Raw genomic sequence first — 12801 nt, 5'->3', positions numbered from 1 at the left:
CCCCCCCCCCCCCCCCACCCAGGAAAAAAATCTTATGTATAATATGGGTGAGAAGATTCTACAAAAGTATTACGGATGCTTATATCGAAAATGCTAAAGATTTCAATTTATAAAAATTTTAATAATTTTTAAAAAGTGAGTACAATTCTATAATTTTATGTATGTTGGATCCTTGTATAACCTACATAAAACTGCTTTTTTATTATTCTCGTTTTTTACCGCCTCGAATCAAAATTACTTATCATTGACCCCATGCTTTTCCGATTTGAGGCATAATGCACTCATGTCTGTCATTCAAGTCATATAAAGGCGTAGAAAATAACCAGAAAAAATGAAGGATTCCAACCGTAACGGAATAACAGATTCTCTGTCCAGACACTCTCATGGCGTCGCTCGTACGCCATTATGATATTGTTATGAATTTGCTATTAATAATAAATAAACAAGCATAATAGGAGGCCGTCGCGGTGCATTAGTTTTAGGATGCATCTGGCTGGTTTAGCCGGGGTAATTCGGGTCCCCTAAATGGGGTTGATGATTGAGTGGAGCGTGGCTACCATAGGATTGGTTAAACGTCGGGAAGCTATCGTATACGATTGGCCGGGGCCGAACAATCAAGGTTACAAATCATCCCTTACAAGCTAGTTATCTATTGTACGTGACGACACTTTACGAGACTCTTAGCGGTTCTCGGAACGCGCTAACCTACGTTTCATCGTTAAATCTTTGTGCTGGTGAACACGGTCTTATAAATGGGCGGAGATTCATGAGATTTAATCGTTTAAAGTTGCTGAATCTCGCGCCGATCGCGCGGAAAATCTAGGCGGAAAATTCAAAATTCTCAAAAGATTTGATTCTCTAGGACAAGTATTTAGAAGTTTAGGATAGAATAAAATAATTTTTATATAATCGGATCTGAGTTTTATGAGAAAAGCAGTTTTATGCGATTTTCATTATTTTGATAATGATCTATGAGTTTGATATTCAATCTGAGATAAGCAAGGTCTCTTATAACATAAAATTAAAATGAAGACGAAAAAGAATTTAGTGGACTTGAAAATCGTGAAAATAGAAATATCTTTTATTCTATTTGAAATAAAACATTATATTGAAGTAAAAAGCAGTGAATAATTTAAATTGGCTATTGAACTTTTCTTAACTTCTAACTATGAATATTTCAATTGTTAGATACATTATATGTCACGGGGGGGGGGGGGGGGGGGGGGGGGGGGGGCTTCGTTGAGCACAAACATGAATCTTCGTCGAGCACAAAAAAAGTATTTATCTGAAATAGGCAGAACAAGCGCACTTTATCTGCCCGCGGAGCAACAGTAAAATAACACTTTATTGTACTACGACGAGCGGCAGATAAACTATGAAGTGACTGAAAAGTAAAAGAAAAGTGAAACAAAAGAGTGAGAGAAGAATTCATTTTAAAAATACGTTTAACTATGAAGTGGATTTTTGACTTCTAACGCGACCCCACACGCGTACGTACGCGGTACAATCAGGCGCTGTTTTTCCAGGAAAAGTGCTCTTATGCTACCTATTTCAGATAAAGTATGGTGTTAATCTACTATTTAAAAAATTTTAAATAATAATTTTCACGTATTTTTAGCAGGATTTTATTTAAATTGCTCATTTTTTCAAGAAATTTGATTGCCTTTCATTGTAATAAAAAAAACATCCCTTCCCATGTCGGACATTAGCCACGTTTCGTCAGTCAAATGCCCAAAAATTATCGCACTTTTATAAAATTATTTTTATCATTGTATTTTGAGTCACGGATTTCAGACTTCGTATTAAAGTTTCAAAATTCAAAATGGCGGATCCAATATGGCTAGTAACAGATTTAAACAATTATTGCATTTTTAAAAATTTACTATGTAAAGGTATCGAATATGTCATGCGCAATGCTGATTACTGTGTATTTTTAGGTTATGTAAACGCAGGGATTTCCTTCAAAATACTCAGGATTTTTCCTTAAACAATTAAAAATTCAGATTACTTTCTATGAAAAATCATCTTTTAATCAAGTGTTATCTTCTCAATATTAACTTCTCTATTATATGTATTGGTCTGCACATGCGCCTTAATAATTTAAAACATTGATTATAACTTTATCATTTGTTTACGAATTTTCAATTTATTATAATTCTTTATATTTAATACTTCTTTAATAGTAAACAAGAAAGATTCGAGCATAAAATAATGACAGCCTTTTTTTTAATTTGTATATAGATTTTCTTAAAAACATGTTAAGATAAAAGTTTCTACATTTAGAAAAGTATAACCAAAAATTTTTGGCTTCTTTGTGATATTTTGCATCGTTTTTGAGAAAACAAAAATATGATTTTGAAAGTAAAAAAATATTTCCTGGATTCAAAAATAGTTAAGCCTCTATAAAATTGATATAGGAAACTTTCTTATATAAGCAGAAACTGCCGAACAAAATATAAGAAAAAATACAAAATTTAGGATTTCCCAGAAAAACTTCTTTATTTTTTTCATACAATTTGGAAAACATGAGTCATCAGGCATCAGTTTTGTGCAGGCTAAAATATTTTTGATGTCTAGAATTGATTAAATTACAACTGTTTTCTCAGAAACGAAGAAAGCTATCACGAGAGAGTAAAAGGTGTTTTTTGTAGAACTTGTCCAGATGTTTTAACTTATACCTGAATATTTTCTTGCACCTTTCGATGTTTCTGAGAAAAATGCAAAAATTCCGTTGTTTCCAAACTAATATTTTTCACTGTGATGAAGCAGTGCTTTAAAGAAAAAAAGAATTTCTATGTTCGTTCGAAAAATACTGAATTTGAAATATAGCATGATATATCCAAAGACCAAATCATTCTTAGAATTTTCTTACAATTTGGTCTAATTGAATAGGAATTACAGTCTGTAGACTAATTTCCAACTGTACTGTTATTTGAAATTTCTTTGTAATTTATAAAAAATAAATTAAAATATATTTTTATGTTTTGAATAACTGCCAGCGGAGCAAGATTTCATTCATGAATAAATAATTTACGTTATAGATACTCTGAAAAATACTGATTACAAAAGTCTAGTTTTTTTTTCTACGAATTTAAGAGATGGGCAATTTGGCTTTTCGACAAGAAATCGGACCTGTCTGCCCCATTGCCCCTTAGTTGGATGCTAATTTGTATACGAAACTCAACCAAACAGGAAAGAGAAGAGATGATTTTTAAAAAGATAAAATATAGATTTTTTAATTGATCGGGCCGCACAAGATGAAAAGATGGAGAAGCATGAAATTCAGTAAGGAAAACCTATCCGAAAAGTGATTCTCCCTAACAAAGCTTGATTTTCTCTGTGCATACACAAGCCTTGTCTACCTTCCCTCAAGACGCCTCACTCGTTTCATAATCCGAATTCCCACGAGGAATAGAAGCTAAAGTCCCAAAATTTGCGCCACGCCTACAGTTTAGCAAAATAATACCGGTCGTTTAAACGACACAATGCCATTTTAAATGCAGTTGGGACCTTCCGACCACTAAGAATACTGGTAGGTTTTACAGGTGATCAGCGATTTTAAATTTGGAATGCTTGTTCAATTGACGCGGTAGGTAGGTATGCAGCTTATCAACCCAGTCCTATGTTTCTTTTTCCCAGTCCTTTATATTTTACAAACAGATAAACCGAAATGGGCGTGCGCAAAAACGAAAATCTTCAATCGCGCCCAATTCCAAAACATAAATGGAGAACTCTGGATTAGTCAAGGAAAACGGGATTAGTGGACCAGGAGATCGAGATGTTTTTCCAAAATCAACTTTGAGTAGGCTCGAAAATCTTCATCTTGACTTTTCCGTTTGAGGAGATTATATATAATCTTGTTATATACCAGTTATAAAATTATGGTGTTAAAATTACTACCAGTAAACCTGTCATGTTTGATGGAAGTAAAATGATGATATAAAGTTTTCGAATTTAAGAAAGTATGAAAATTTGAAATACGAAAGATTTGAATTGTATGTTGACAAGATATAATTTAATAATGATTGAGACAATTTTTTTTCATTCTTCCAAAATAGAATAAAATTAGAATTGAATTCGAATCTCACAAATCTTATAAATTTAATTTAGAATTTCAAAAAATATATATCTAAATGCAGGCCTATATTATTAAACAAATTTAAATGAGACAAAAATCGTTAGGTGGCCTTATCCTGTTTTTTTTATGTGGAAAGTATTTTAAATTCGTCTCCTTCAAACAAATTTTAAAATTTAAATGCAATTGCTTATTTAAAAATTAATTTGTTTTGTTAATCATTAAAACAATTTGTCGAAAAATTGTTTTCGGTGCAAAATTAATGATCTTGATTAAAAATGCAAGTATTTGGTCAAAAAATCATTTTTTTAATGAAGATTCATGATTTTCGTTGAAAATTTAAGGATTTGGTTTAAAATGTTATTACATTCTCATCAGGGAAGGTATTAGATTTGTGTAAAATCTGACCCCCCCCCCCCCCCCCCCCCCCCCCCCCCCATTTATTCTCAAATGTCTACGGTACACTCGTTTAGTGTCCTAAACTAAAGGCCAAGTTCGTTAGCCAGCCATTTTGGATGAAAATTCAAAAAGTGGGCACATTTTGAATGTTTTTGAGACCACTTTTTCAAAAATTCTCTGTACGGTTATTTATAGTATTCAAAAAGTTGAGCAAATTATCCTAACGCCTTTTTTTTAAATCAAAAATTACAAGAGTTATAGCATTTTAAAAATCCAGAAAAACAAACTACAATGAACAATTTAAGCCAAACAAAGCATGATACGAAAAATAGTCTACAGAAGAAAAACGTTGCTTTTTGAAAGCCCTACAAGATTATGATAACAACTTTTTCAATTTGGTCAAAAAGTTGAAAATTCAAAATTTGATCGTACAAAAAATTTTTGAAACCACATTTTTTCAAGATGTAAAAATTCTATGCACGGTTGTTCATAGTTCTTCAAAACTTAAATAATTTATCCTTCAGACTTTTTTTATAAAAAGAAAATTATCAGAGTTAGAGCATTTTCAAAATCAGAAAAAAAACTAAAATGAACATTTTAACCCAAGCAACGTATGATATGAAAAAAAGTCAGGAGAGGAAAAACTTTGATTTTTGAAAGTCCTACAAGATTATGATAACAGTTTTTTTAATTTGGTCGGAAAGTTGAAAATTCAAAATTTGATCGTACAAAAAAATCTTGAAACCACATTTTGTCAGGATTAAAAAATTCTATGTGCGGTTGTTCATAGTACTCAGAAACTCAAACAATTTATCCCTATGACTTTTTTTCTATAAAAAGAAAACTATCAGAGTTGGAGCATTTTTAACATCCAAAAAAACAAACTAAAATGAACATTTTAAGCTAGAAAACGCAAGATGTGAAAAAAAGTCAATAGCAGAAAAACTTTGCTATTTGAAAGCTCTACAGGACTATGATAACAACTTTTTAAATTTGGTTGAGAAGTTGAACACTCCTAATTTGACCGTACCAAAAATAATGAAAAATCCAAAAAATCCATTTTTTGGACAAACTATGCAAGATACGAAAAAAATGACAATGCTCAGATTGCGCGCCCTGGAAAGAACTACAAATTAAGAATGAATCACTTTTCGATATGAGCTATGAGAAAAAATGAGACAAAACTGGTTCATCCAAAAAACAGCTATAATTTTTGATAGGACAGTTAGTTTTTGATTTAGTCGTAAAAAATAACATTCTAAATAAAAATATTAAATTTGTTCGAAAAAACGACACAAGATATGTACTTTAATTACCAGAAAAAATAGGACGAGTAGATTTTTTGTTAATCGTAAAAAACAACATTAAAAATTATAAAATTATAAAAACAAGGAAATAAGAATTAGTGTGATTCAATTTTTATGCATAGTATGAATTGTAATAATATACATTTATTGAAATGTTACCTGTTTCAGAGCAGCTTAGAATACAATTTAATGCAAAATAAGAAACAAATACAAAAATAATCATGATAAATACAATTTGCTTTTTATTTTGCAATTTTTTAATAAGTAATCCCTGGCAGAGTTACATAAAAAATGTATTATAATTGATATAAAAGTGTTATGTATAATGTAGAAAAGTTCACAGGTTGGACGAAATCGAGTGCGAAGCACGAGATACGTGATGAGAATGTGTTCGTTAAACACAAAAGAGCTTTAACAAAAGAGAGTTCAAAATCACAAAATTGCAATGGTGGATGTTTTGAGTCTTAATTTTAAAATGTTTGCGCAAGAATGTGCGCAAATATAAAGACCGAGCGCACAGCGCGAGGTAAATACATAATCTAGCGCGAAGCGCGAGATAAATGTACAATCGAGCACGAAGCCCGAGATAAATACAACATCAAGCGCGATGCGCGAGAATCAACAGTCGCGAGCACTAAGCGCGTTCAAGCTTGCGAGCGAAGCGAGCAGCGCGGTAGCGCGCGAAGGGAATGTGCCGGCATGGCGGGCAGATTTTTTTTAAAATTCGTCTCTTGTGGTCAAAATGTCATCTTTTTCATTAAAATATAATATAGTTTTAAAAAATCTTTTCTGGTTGAAGATTCAACTAGTTTGTTGAAAATTGTTCTACTTCCAAACAGAAAATTAAAATTTTTTAAAGTTTGCAAGAAATTAAAAAAAAATTAAAATTTTTAAAAATTAAGACACAAACTTTTAAAGAATAAAAAAGGTTATGTTGGAATTCATGGCCATATTTCATATGCTTATTTTCTTGAAAAATTAAATCTATAACAGAAACTTAAAAAGATTTTAAAAAATTTTTTATGATATCCAGAAATTTTGAAAAAGAATATAAAAGATTTTGTAATCTTGCAAAATTGCGTCATTTTAACATTTTGGAAAAAATTTGAAATATTCACAAATAATTAAAAACCTTATCGATTAACTATGTTATAAATAAATGTAATTATAATTAAACTTTCATAATACAGGATTAAAAATAGTTTTTTATAATTACTGTTAAATATTTAATCATGAATGAATGGTCAATACCATTGGCATTAAAAATTTTATCTAAGAATTATTTGCCAATTAGAATACCAAAAATAGTTAACCAAAGATATGTTTATAAAAATAACCACGGTTATTTTGATGGTGACTTTCGGCTACCGAAATGTCTATAAAATATTTTTTATGCAATTGTATTCGTTTTTACTCGGCACCATATATTATAAAAATATTATGAAAATTGTGTTGAAATTAGAATATTTTTTGGTGGAAGTATCAATTATTCCACTTTTGGTTAAGGATTTATTTTCTTATTTATCTATTTTATTAAGAGATAAAAGTGATTAATAGTATATTACATCACAAGTAGGGTTAGGCACGCGTCTTTATCGCGGGGATGTAAAGGCGTATGTAATCCTACGAGTGATGTAGGATATTTTATTCGATTGACCATATGTTATGAGCCTATAGAGCCCCCAGAAAACTGAGCATCCGAAAGCCCTTTAACGAAATGGTACGAGAACGTCCTATGCAATGAATGTTTTTTAATGATGATGGTGATCGCTGACTGAACTTTTTTCTGTCTTGTTTTCTTCATCTGGCAAATTCCTCGAAGGTCAGCTCATATTTGACCTTAGACATTTGGAGTATTAAGGACCGGTTCCACCAACCTCGGTTAAAAATGTAATCCTCGGTTAAAGCTAGTTAGGCGTTCCACCACTTTTTAACAGCCGGTTAACTCGCATTAACCACCGTTAAATCTAACCGGTCAAGACTGATCGGTTAGGGCGATTTAATCGTCATTCAACCTAAAAAGTGCAGTGTCGTTGTGAAATATGGAGTTTTTGGAAGAAGTCCTGAGGTCGTCTGATCGTTACGAATCTATGACAAAATAATAACGTTGAATTTAATAACGCATTAAAAGTAATTTACTGACAGTATTAAATAATCTTTGAATATTTTGCGTGATCTTTTCGACATTTTCCATTTTCTAAGCGAAAGAAAACTGAAAAAACTGCTTTTAGATCAAATATCCGCAGTGTTATAAAAATAAAAAAGTAATCGGGAGCAGGAAAAAGGTAACAAAATTCAATTTTTCAAATCAAAAAATGATCTGAATATTATTAAATAATTTTTAATTAAAAAATTTGAAAGAGTTTAACTTAAGATTTAGGACAAAAAGGGAATTTCCATTATAATTGTTTTTAAATTAAACATGGACTAAAGGATCTTATTCTAAATAAGGAATCGCAACATATAGAATCCAAGCTTTCCAACTAATTTCCAAATTGCTATTTTATCCATTTTACATTGATTTATTCTCGTCTATCTGTGCATTTAGGTTTTAAATTATTAATCATAATTTGTTTGATCGAATCTACAGAAAAGAATGATTGATAAATGTTTATTTTCGTTTCAAGTGTTTAAATTATATCTGTTAAAGAATAATTTTAATGAAGATATAAATTATTTTACAGTTTTGGATGACTGTAATGTAATAAATAGAATCAAGCTTATCGTGTATGAAATTTTATAATTTTTTTATAACTTTATAGTACCTTTTTTAAGTTTTATATATATATTTTTAAATTTTGCTATTAAACGGACAACAAGACTTTAGGAAAAATTAAAATTATTCAGATATAATTTTAATACGTTAATTTTAAGTTTTGAAGATTTTAAAATATGTCGAAAAAAAAATCTGAAAGACTTAAAACCATTTTTTCGGATTAATTTTTTTTTTATTTGTAGAAGTTTCAGTTGGTTTTGAAATGTTTAAAGGTTTTAGGAGAACAATAAAATTGTCCCAAAATTCCTGTTAATATTTTTAATGATTTCTTTATTTTAAAGACGGGATTTTAAACGAAAATCGAATCAAAATTACAAAAAAATTCTATTATGCTTAATAAATATTTTCAACTATTCAAACAATTCCAAGTTATTTTTAAACTTGTGAAAAATTTCATTTTTTAAATTTAGATTGTTGAAGATTTTGAAACAGGAAGCTGGATTAAAATTACAGAAGGTTTCAGGAGACAACAATCTTTTTCTCCAAATTTCCAGAAAAATGTCAAATGATTTTTCTAAAAAATTTCAAAGTATTTCCAAAAAAATTTCGAAAAATAATCTGGGAACCTTGAAGGCAAATTTGTTTGTCTTTAAAATATTTTAAGGAAAAATGGAAAAATTTCAAAAGATATTTAGAACGTTCAGATATATTAAAAATATTTTTTAAAAATGTTTAATTTGATAATCATAAAAATTTGTAGAAAAATGTAGATTTTTTACAATTTTGTAAAAGAGCAGGTTTTATGAATTTGGAAAGGTTATTAGAAAGTCAAACAATATTCTCTAGATTATTAGGAAAATTGAAAGTTATTTTCTGAAAGATCTTAGGAAAAGTTATTTTTATTTTGCAGAATTAAAAAAATGGTAGTTTAAAAAAATTTCAAGCTTAAAAAAATTAACTAAAATTATACACACTCAACAAAATTTAATTAATATTAATGAATTCATTTCAAAATTTTTTTTTCGTCATAACTGTTTTCATGAAATTTAGCCTAAGATTTAAGAGGGAAAGAAAATTTTAATTATACTTGTTTTCAAATTGAACATGAACTAAAGTTATTTCAAGCTAAAAAATAAACGTTGATAAAAATTATTTATAAAATCGAGGAAAATATTTTATTGTTAATTATCACTGTTTTTTTTAAAGAAATTGAGATGAACTTTTAAAATAAATATTTTACAATTTTCATTGTTTATTTAACAGTAATTTTTACTGTTTAATGTTTTTCTCTCTCAGTTTAGGTAAAAGATGCAATTATTATTCAATCAAATGATGTAGGGCTTATTTTATTCCTGAAAAGATTCTCTGCAAATCTCATCGATACGTTTTTAGATAAAAAAATTTCATTTAGGGATCATAAAATCTTAATTTTTGTAAACAATAGGTTTTTATAAATAATGTTTTTAAAATAAAAACTGCCAATGAGATTTGCAGAAAATCTTTAAAGAATAAAATAGGCGATACAGCATTAGAATTAAATAAGAATTGCAACTTTTGCCTACAGAGAAAAAAGAAAACATTAAACTATAAATTGTTATTGTCAAATAAAGAAAACCCGAAATATTTTTATCAAAAGTTTACCTGGAGTTCTTTTCCAAAATTGGTTATAATTAACATTAGCATATTTTCCTCCATTTTACAAATCATTTTAACAAGTTTCATTTTTTGAACTTGAAATAACATATGATAATATTAAAGAAGGAAGCACATTGTGTTCATTAAAACACATAATTTGTTTATTAAAATATTCGAAAATCCAAAATAAACTTAAATGAATAAATAAAATAAATATTATGTTATATGTATTATATAATATGATAAATAATGTCATAAAATTTAGACTATTTTCCTTTCGGATATTTAAAAATTACACAAATAATTATATGTTTCATTTGATTGCGCAAGAATAATGATTTTCGCTAATTATTTTTTATTCAGGAAGGCAATAAAAAATCTTAAAGATTATTGTCTTTTACCCAGGGCTATTCGAAAATAATTTTCATTTGAAAAAAATTTTGTTAACACTTTCGCCGTGCAATATTTGAATACTAGGCCAACTGCATAGCTGGCGCCGCCATGCGGCCACCGTGAACTCTCGTGACAAATATTTTCTGCAGCCCTCCAGAAAAGTGGCATGGGGCTGCAAAACGAGATTTCGCTTAAAAATAGCTTGTGTAAATAATCTGCTGAATCAAATCGAAGGAGCATTAGGAAGAAAATTAGGCGATCTCACTTTATTTTCTTCCATCTTATCACCGATAACACGAATGAAACAGAAGTATAACACGAACAAAAAACACATACAATTTCATTTTTTTTCGGTCAGTGTGGTCACGAACGTGGAGTGTCTCTCGACCGACAAGTAACCAATCACGCGAATTGTTAAAAGTAAAACAGGAGTTATTTCGAAACGACTATCTGGTCAAATAACCGGGACCTCTAAAAACGTGGTGGAACGCGCGACAGGATAATCGACACTTAAATATGTCATTACATTTAACCCGCTGTCAGTTAACCAATGATTTAACTGAGGTTGGTGGAACCGGCCCTAAATATTGCTTTGGTCCTTTTACTTCGCCATTTATGTTGAGAGGTGTAATTTTGGTTGTTTTTTTAATGATTTTGGGTGTATGAAGATTTAAAATTGTAACACTTTGCGAGGTAAATGCTTATAATTGAAGGTTTCATGGATTCTATTGTTGTTTATATAGTTGTAGATGAAAATGTGCGATGGATGTGGGTCCCATCTGTTTAAGCTGTGATTGGTAATTTCGTATTTCGCGAGATTTGAGAGTAGTTTGCTCCGAGGTAAAGTTGTGTGTGTGTGTGTGTGTGTGTGTAAATTAATGAAATACATTGTGCGTTATTCAGTAACAATTTGGGAAAGTAATTAATTGACTGTGCGGTGGCGTTTCAAATTAATTAACGGCCGCTAGTTGGACGGTATGGTAAAGGCCTATCTCAACGCTTACTTTTCTGGGGGCGTAGTAGACTCATAACATGGTGATTTCGAACAAAATAAATGTAGAAAAAACTATTTCTTCATTAACATTATTGATCGGGATTTTATAGCAACCCTGTAACTAGTGGGTCAAGTACTTTCATTTCACATTCTTTGATCTAATAAATACGAGACCGGTTGTTTTTAAATAGGACCAAATTCATAATGACTTACATCTTCTATTATTACCGTAACAATGCAACGAGAATTAGCAAAAAAAAAAAGCGTTCATGCTATATAAATATAAATTCTCCACATCTGCAGTATGTTTGTCATTGTCATGTATGTCATTTATTGTCCCACGCAACTAACAATAAGATCCACGCTCTTTAGTGTCAGGATGATCCATTCCAAGCAAATATAACTTTCGCCTCCTACATACCGCATAGTCACACGGTAGCATCAAAAACCAATTTATATCGTATCCATCCGCACTAGCAAAAGTGACACTACCTCATTGAAAGACCTCAAATGCATGTAGTCCCTTCAGATTCTAAATCGGCATTCGTCGGATCTCACCGACAGAGTGAAAAAATGTCCCACCCTCGAAAATAGATTTCTCATGCGTGTGCCGCTTTAAAAGTCAATCGATTTGTGCCGGTTTATTAAGCATCTTGAATATAAAACATAGGAGAGCCGTTTTGAGTGCAGGTGTCATCACAGAGGCTGGCGGCACTTCTCAAAAATCCTAAGCGTGGTGGCGTGGTTCGATTCGACGTTAAATAGGTTCAAAATATCTGTCATCGAACACACACAAAAGCATGAAAGTCGAGTGGAGCATCGGGAGTCGCTTAACCTCAGAATAAAAGCAGAGGGGAGCCACTCGAGCGTGAAACGCCAAACTAAACGTCCTTTTGGTGCCCAAATATTAAGGCTTCTGTGTACGTACATTAGTGTATAATAAACGCACACACACGGACGCACATTTATATTCATATACGCATTCTTATAGATTATGATACACTCTCGAATACATTGATGAATTTATATATACGATCATCTATCACGGAGAAAAATTGATGATCAAACGTAGATGTTTAATAGTATAGGATAGTACAGCGAAACAGAGATATTAACAAGTAACATCTGCTATCTTTTTGCGCCAGTCATTAGACGTAACACTATTTTGCATTTAAACTGAAACTTCCGATATGTTAGATTGACACATCCAGGATGTTAAAGTCGTTTTCCGTGTGTAGGAAAACATGTAATATGTTAACCCTAAATATCTATTAGATTCTGA

Source organism: Belonocnema kinseyi, chromosome 2 (genome assembly GCF_010883055.1).
Source record: "Belonocnema kinseyi isolate 2016_QV_RU_SX_M_011 chromosome 2, B_treatae_v1, whole genome shotgun sequence".
Classification (NCBI taxonomy): Eukaryota; Metazoa; Arthropoda; class Insecta; order Hymenoptera; family Cynipidae; genus Belonocnema; species Belonocnema kinseyi.
The sequence above is the reverse complement of the archived record's forward strand: the minus strand, read 5'-3'. Positions refer to the sequence as shown.